Here is an 8,605-nt window from a genome sequence, read left to right on the forward strand (position 1 = left end):
GACTCCATGGCACGGCACACCATGGCATGGTATGGCACAGCATGGCACCTCATGGCATGGCAGAGCGCAGCACTGCACAGCATGGCACTTCATGGCACCTCGTGGCATGGAATGACAAGACGTGGCACAGCACAGCATGGCATTTCATGACACACTGTGGCACAGCATGGCGTGGTTCACCTCAATAACACGACCACATCTTGCATCGCAGTGCTGGGACGATTCCCAAACCCTTGAGCTGGAGGCCGGGCCTGAGGCCATTAATCAGGGCAGCAGCAAGGACATGTGCCCGCACCTCCAGCAAACAGGAATACGCACATACACACCAGGGCAATTACTTGTGTGCAACTGACAAGGGAAAATTAAATGTAAAGCCTGCTGTAAACAGCCAATAAATCTCGGCTTGTACGCATGTCTCAGCCTGGGCTGGGAGCAGCCCTGTGACTCTGGGGCTCCATATGCAGGGCTGTGCACAAGTGGGGTCTGGTGCTCCTGTCCTGGGCATGGAGGTCCCGGTGGTGCCTGGGGGAACCCCGCAGGCGCACATCCCCCAGCCCTGGGCAGCGCCGTGGTGATGGGGATGGAGGAACCGCAGCCGGGCCCAGGGAGGAAAGTTTGTAAAGAAAGTAGAGAACACAGACTTGCCGTGGTATCAGAAGGAAAATTTATGCATCGCCTTTGAGTTCAACTTCTCCATTAAAGCTTTTTCCCTATAATCTAGGGAGTTCTTATCTTGGTGACTTATGATGTTATGGAGGGGCTCATGCATGGAAAATGTCAATAGAAATAGTAACTCTAGAAGGGAAGGGCCTCCTAATTAGTCCCCATTTAGATTTTATGATGGCTTTGAGATCTGCTCATCCTGACAGTGCGCACTCTGGTTACATATTGTTCTAGCCTGAGGGAACCATAGGAAAATCCAGATTTATTGTACCTATCATACCAGCATATTTCATTTGCCATTATGAGCAGCCATCTCGCAATGATGCAGGAGTATTTATTACAGATTAAATTGTAGGACCTGGATGGTTTAGTGAGGTTCTTGAGGTATCATTTATGTCATTAACTGGCTCATTATCAGATCTGCAAATCTCAATTCCTTTTTCAGTGCCTTCTGTCTCAGGGCTGGGGGTGCACGCGTGTGCGGGGCTGTGCCACGCGTGTGCAGCCGTGGGCCGTGTCCCGCGTGGCCGTGTGCCCACGGGCAGCACACAGTGCAGCAGGGGGCACGGCTCTCCTGCAACTTCCTCCCCATTCCTCCCTCTGCCGATTCCTCCCTTTTAGGCTGCGACTGCAAAGCGAAAAGCTGAGAAAGGTGGTGGTAGGAGAGGAGGCAATTTAACTCTAATTATTTAACGAGTCTATTGCAAGCGTAAGCTTATTACCGGTGGCAAAAGAATGCACCGGATTTTTTTTTTTTTTCCCAGTCCCTTTTATGCTTTCTCTCTGCTTGGAGAGTTATTTGAAGAGGTTTAATCCAGTCCTGGCTGCTGCTGCTAATTCCAAAGGAGGACGGGGTGCTCCCACGCTCCTCACCGGCAGCTTTGGAAAGCTCACTGATAGAGCTCCCAGCACTGCCGCCGCGCTTCCATTTAGTGATATTATTTGACTTTATTGTTCGATTCAACTTGTGTGTCCCTCGTTGTTGGTATTTGCCCTATTTACTCTCCGATATTGCTTTTTCATAAAACCAGGGAATGGCATTTTAGTTGTTGTGTTCTTTGGTATTAAAACGCACTCCAGACAAGCGCGGGAGGACGCTCAGGATTGCTGGGTTCAGGGCAGGGGCCACGGAGGAAAGCGCACCGCTGCCGGGTTGTGGGGATTAATTAATTCATGGGACAGCTAATATTTGCAGGGAAATGACAGCATTGGAAGCGAGTGCATGAGAATGCAATCTGTTATCTCCCACCACTCTGCAGCAAAAAGGAGTTAAAAGATTTCCGAGCGTGTTTGCTTTTGTTGATTGCACCTGGAAGTTATTTTTGTAAAAGTAGTCATTTTTGGACTCCAGACTCGTGACATTAAGGGATAAATACAGCCAATTACCTGGCAGTGATTGCTTACCAAAGGGCTGTGGCACATCTGTTTGTGTGACGACTCCCGAGCTCAGTGCGTGCTGCCATGCGGGCGACACGCGTGGTGTGAGGTGCTTTGCTCTGACACAAAGAGAGGACCGCTGGTGGAAGGGAGACAAAAGCTCAGCTCAAGCACAAGGATGGCCCTGTGCAGGTATCTGCAAAGCAGCTGACCGACGCCAAAATATTGTTTGCAGTGGAAGTCTGAACGCAGAGCAGCCACCCCCTACAGAGCTCCCCATTAAACTTGTTGCTTGCAACCCAGAGTTAATAAATAGTGCTGAAAGGTCAGGTGGGAAGGGTTTCCCTTCCTTCTCTGCCCCGCTAATTCAGAGCCTTCTTGATGCCTTTGTCCTTATTATGCCTGTTGGAGAGACCTGCCCCTAAGAATGCCTCAAACATCCACCCATAAAAATATATACACATTTTAACCTCTAAAGTCCATAACACATCTGGGGTATCTGTGTAGAAATTATTGCTTCAGAGGTGTTAGCAGTGCACTGATAATTCGATTTAACTGTTGGTACGTATGCTGTAGAACAGCTCTCTGCTCTCACATAACGTTATGCCAACAGGTTTGAAAACAAAGCTGCCAGGAGGATTGCAATGTACCTTCGTGCAAAAGAACCAGAACACCATCAGCATTAAAACGTGCTTAAATGAGGAGATTTTCTCTGTAATTTAAAAATGGTCTTTTTTTCTTACTTAGATTTATTTTTCATTTTCCTCCGTGAATCTAAAAGTGGGACATTTAGAAACCGAAACTGAGGGGAAGGACAGAACTGCTGGGTGTGCATCTCCTCTCAGCCTTCTGGTCGGTGCATGCAGTGCTCACTGTGGGTAAGGAAATGGGGTAGGAATGCAAATAAAAGTGGCAATGTGCATCTTCTTTCAAAGAGTATTTTCTGCTCCGAACAGCTGCGGTGCCGTTCAGTAATTCAGATCTTCTGTGTGCTTTACAACTGCAACCACGTCGGCAAGGAGAGCATCTGTAAATAGGAACGGTGTGAATATTGCCCGGCTGTTCCCTTGGTAGGGATTTTAAAATGAAAACGTAATTATTAGAGGAAAAAAATTATCCCTTACCTGAGCTGATAGCCAATTAGTGAGAGCTCAGCGCTAAGTGAGTCGTCTCCCACAGCCCGAGCGCTGCGGTACCCATGAATAAACAAATTGGGCGCACTGTGAATGGGCTGCGGGAAGCAGGAGCTGCTCTGAGCCGCCTTTGTGGCGCTGCCCCGGCCGAGCCCGGCTCTGCTGCTCCATCTGAACGTGGAGCGGCCGCCCATCGCTGTGCCTTTCCGGGCCGCTCCCGGCGCTGCGCTGCTGCTGGGTTGCCGTAGGAACGGGAATTCGAGTAAATATGCACACGAAGGAGAAATGTCTACTAAGAAATGTGGATAGCATCGATAAGTTGCCAGATCGGGCAGCGTGCGCCGCAGTGCGCTCTGATGGGATCCATCAGAAAGCACACAGACACGCACACACATGGAGGGACATCCACAAGGCTTCAGCAAGATGCACACACTTCTACACATGCTGAGGATGGAGGCAATATTTTCACAGTGGTGACACTGGGCATGGCTTTGTTCTTTCCAAGGCCATGTGCACTTTGCTCGCCTCCCTGCACCTCACCCTGCAGTTTTCAGAGCAGGAGCAGAAGGTGACAGAAGTTCTGTTCTCCCCTTCTGCTCTTTGTTTCCTGCTCAGCTGATTCCTTTCTGCTCAGGAAAGGGTCATTTAATCCGGTGCACATAAATCAAACCCTGGGCTGCTGGAGCTGGTTGCTCAGGGATACTGGGAGCATCCACATGATGTTATTCCGGTACAAATTCTTGAAAGGTAAAAGGTAAATGTTCTTAATTGAATGCAAGAGACTGTCTAAACAAGCACGTGAATGAACAGGTTACAAAACTAAGGAATATTTTGCTCTCTGTAAGGAATTCCCTCTGACTGTCTTAGCCATGTGCCATGAATAGGGACTGGGAACTGCGAGCACTGACAAACACACTAATTTACAGGCAGGGGAACTTCGAAACTCTGACAGCAGTACTTGGGAATGCTGCTGCTCACTGAATGCGATACATCTGAAGATTTCCTGCAAGGAACAGTACCCAGGTTTTTACTGAATTCCTTCTGCCTGTGTAAAGGGTGCTGCACCCGTAGGCAGAAGCTCCTCACCAGAACAGTGGGAACGAGCATCCTTCCTCTGCACAGTCCCAGCCTCTGCGTATGTGCTGACTGCCTTCTCACTTTTAATTGCAGTTCAGCGACTAAACTCATCTCAGTCATGCTCTTGCTCAGATGGGATAAATCCAGTGAGGTTCCTGTACAGTACCAATCCAATGAGATTCACACACGGAGCCAACCTGATGAGGCTCCTATATAGACCCAATCCAACAAAGTTCTCACTCCCATGATGTTCCCACAGACGTACAGCAGGGCAGTGGGAGCTGTGCTTTGCAGCAGTTTCCTGATGCTCAAGCTGGTGTGGCACTGGTTTCACATGAACCACGTCCTCACTGGGGATGAGGACTGGGGCCATCTGAACTCACTGGAGCCAATGGGTGCCTGAGGTGTAAAGAGCCCAAGACCGGACCCTGGGACTCCTCACCCTTGCAGCCCCACTCTGCACTCCCACCTGCAGGCAGCGCTGGGCACCAGGACTCAGCAATTAATCGTTCCTCTCCCTGAGAGCACAAGGTGCAGATGAGAGGTGGCAGTCTCTGTGCCGATGGAGAAGCATCTGGAGGAAAGGCAGCCTGATCTCTGTGCCCCTGACCATTTACAATTTATATGTCCTTGTCAGATGGGGAGTTTGATGACTCTAATGTCATGTTTGTCCTTCACCCTGAGAAAATCTCCTTTTAAAGATCACCAGCCCGTCTCTATTGACAGTAACCGTGCAGGTCATGATATTAACATGTGTTGGATTTTTCCAAAATACTAATCTTCTTTGCCTGTAAAGAAAAAGAGGGAAACAAAAGCCCATGACCCACGCTGCAGCTATCACCAAATAGATATCTATCACTGGATAGATGCTGCTGTCACCAAATCTCACTTCGTTGCAGAGGCCATAGCCTCGCTATATGGTCCCTGTAGGCTCCCTGCTGCTGGCAGGGAGGAGGTTGTGGTGAAGTGGGTGTCAGAATCTGCTTCTAGGTAAGCAGCAATAAAAATGTAAGTTAAACCAGGAATAAAAGCACCATCTTCCTGCAGGGAACTGCTGCTGGCAGTGCTGGGCCCAGCCAGGACACAGGGCTGTTCTGAGAGGGCTGGACGTCCTAGGACCCAAGTGTGGGGGTCTGACCTGCAGGGACCAAGCTGTGGGCAGCAGCAGGAGGAGGCAAACGCTGAGCATCAGGAGCTGCCACAAGCTCACCCAACACACCCTGCTGAGCCAATCAAAGGCACCAGCAGCCCTGGTAGGCAGGAGCACCACAGCGGTCACATGTAACGAGGTTGAAGGATGAGTGAGCCCTGGGAGATGGGGTGGAGCGATGAAAACCACGGGCTGAAATTGGAAAGATGCCTTTGTCTTGTTGAGCGTTCCTAGCAGTCTCCCACGGGGCATGGCAGAAGCAGCATCTCTTGAATAGCTAAAACTGCGCTGAACGAGGCACTTGATAGGTCTCTGGAGAGAACACACTGCATTGGCAAGGGTAACAGATTAATGGACCTAATAGATCTATTTTCTCCTCATTTCTGATGGCAGAAATTTTTTACTTCTTGATCTGCAAGTGGCTTAGAAATGAAGAGAGGCTCCACACAGCCCCAGCCCCAGCAAGGCACAGCTTCCTCACAGTGCTGCCATGCACACAGCAAAACCTGCCAGAAGCAGAGTGCTGGATGCATCCTGCAAAATGCCAGTTTTCACGGTGCTACTGTCATGCTTCCAGCCTGCCTGAGTTCTCCCTATTGCTCTACAAATCATAGAATCACAGAGTCCTGCAATCATTAAGGTTGGAAAAGACCCCTGGGATCTCCAAACCCAACCCCTGCCCACTGTCCCTCAGTTCCACATCCCCATGGTTCTGGAACACTTCCAGGGACAGTGACCCTTCACTCCCTGGGCAGCTGTGTCACTGCAGGACAGCTCTTTGAGAAGAATTGCTTCATAATATCAACTCGACCATTTTCTGGGGCAACCTGAGGCCATCGCCTTTCGTGTTACTGCTGCTACCTGGCAGCAGAGGCTGACCCCCTCCTTATCACAACCTCCTGTCAGGAGCTGTAGGGAGTAATGAGCTCTTCCCTGAGCCTCCTCCAGATTGAACCATCCCAACTCCCTCAGCCTTTCCACATAAGACTTGTGCTCCAGACCCTTCACAGCTCTGTTGCCCTAATTTCTGCATGAAAAGTCTGAGCCAAATTCTGAGTCTGTTTCTCTCCATAGGGACCCAGTGCACCCATAACATTGTGCTTCGCCACCCTTCAGCCAGAGGAGGCAATGTGCCAAGATGTGGAAGCATGTTTTGCTGCATGCTAATGAATTGGTTTGGAAGCACTGGGCTCCGTTTCACTGAGTGCACAGAGCCCCGTGTCTGTCCTGTGTTGCCCTGTGCTGAGCTTGCTGCTGCAGCAGGGTGCCCTCAATTAGCCCCGGTAATTGCAGTGTGCAGGGAGCGACCTTCTCCCTGAGCACAGCCATCACTGAGCAGACACCCTGCTGCTGGGCAGCCAGCAGCACATCCCTGCTGCACAGCACTCAGAAGGCCAGCGTGCTGGGCCAGTCCTGCTGTGAGAGCTGAATGGTGGTAGCCATGGGGAGGCTTTGGATCCCACAGACCCACATCAGGGTCAGCAGAACCCCCATGCTCACCCTCACCCATCTGCGTCCTCCTTATCATCACCACTATCACCACCTTCACCTCTCCCAAGCCAACAGCAAGACAGTAATTCTGACGAAACTGCCCCAACTCAGCTGCCACATGCAGCACATTCCGAGTCCCATGGCTCTGTGACAGCGGACGTGGCAGCCAAGGCAGCGTGCTCACCACCACTCCTGCTCCTGGATGTTCACATTGCATGCAGAGCCCTGCAGAAGGGAGCGCGGTACAAAACATGTTCTGGTGCTGACCCAATCCGCACACATCCACAATTGGTGTTGTGTTCCAGCACCATTCTGGTGATCACAAGGCAGAACGTGTGCATCACAGAAAGCTGCAGATCTGAAACTCTCACATGTATTACTTTAGCAGAGCGCTTGCACTCTCATCCCACATGAGATGGGATCAGCAGCACATCACTTATCTACCTGCAATCCAACGAGTCCGTAACACTGAGAAGTTACAAGAATACAGTTAAAATTTACAGAAAGTCAAATGAAATTGGGCAAAAGGAAAAGGGGATGCATCCAGAACAAAGGCTGCTGCCTGGGTAGGGGCTCCTGTCATGGGCAAAGCCATACCTGTAGGGTGAACCATAGGTAAGGGAGGACACACAGCACCCTGGCAATTGGGGAATTCATAGATTTAACAATGGGATTTACTGAAAGCAATGACTACATGGCATAGGAACATGCACAATTATATTAATTCAGTGCAAGAGACTTAGACATTAAAAACTTGGAACAGGTTGCCCAAGGAGGCTGTGGATGCCCCATCCCTGCAGGCATTCACTGCCAGGCTGGATGTGGCTCTGGGCAGCCTGGGCTGCTGGTTGGCGACCTGCACACAGCAGGGGGTTGGAACTGGGTGAGCACTGTGGGCCTTTGCAACCCATTCTAGGATTTTATGAAACCGGGAAACCACAGCAGCATCAAGGGCAGGGTCTGCAGTCCCAGAGGGCAACGCATCACACTGTGTTCCTGCAGCTGGGGCTAAAGGCTCCACACTGCTTCCATGGGACTGCGGGCTTCATCCAGGGCACGCGTGTAACTGCCATTAATTTAAAGGGAATTACATGAATTGTACAGCAAGAGTTGACTATACTCCTGAGTATTGCTGTTATTATGTTTACCATCAATATTCATGAAGTCTTCTTAAAAAAAAAAAAAAAATAGGCAGCAGCAGGGAACTTTGCTGTGCCACAGAGCTGCGGGGTCTCTGGGAGGCACTCACAGAAACAGCATTTTTCAACGCAGTCTCGCTTCATTTTTCTCAGGGTTGCCCCGAGTTATAAGAACAGCAATTGAAAACAGCCAGTTGTTGTGCCATCACCCATTACCACGCTACCTTTGGCTCAACGGGAAATCCCTTGGTCTTGATAATTTGCTCTGGAGGATTCCTGTCTTGGTGATGGCTGTGCACAAACCTTCAGAACAAAGCATCACTCAAAGCCCATCTCTGCTTGGCACCGTGCTTCCTATAGGTGGACGCACCACCGCAATGCCAGATGCCAAAACCCCGTGGCTTTTGCTACCTCTACATAAGCACGTTACCCGTTGTACATGTGGCTCCTGTTGCCAGCCCCACACATAACCTCACAAGCCAAGCACCCCAAACACCACAGGGCATACAGTGGGGTGCACAGCAGGGGGCTGTGCCATGGGGTGCTGCCGTAGGGCCCTGCTGAGGAGCTGTGCC

Source organism: Lagopus leucura, unplaced genomic scaffold (assembly GCF_019238085.1).
Source record: "Lagopus leucura isolate 7727_CA_CO unplaced genomic scaffold, USGS_WTPT01 Super-Scaffold_100019, whole genome shotgun sequence".
Classification (NCBI taxonomy): Eukaryota; Metazoa; Chordata; class Aves; order Galliformes; family Phasianidae; genus Lagopus; species Lagopus leucura.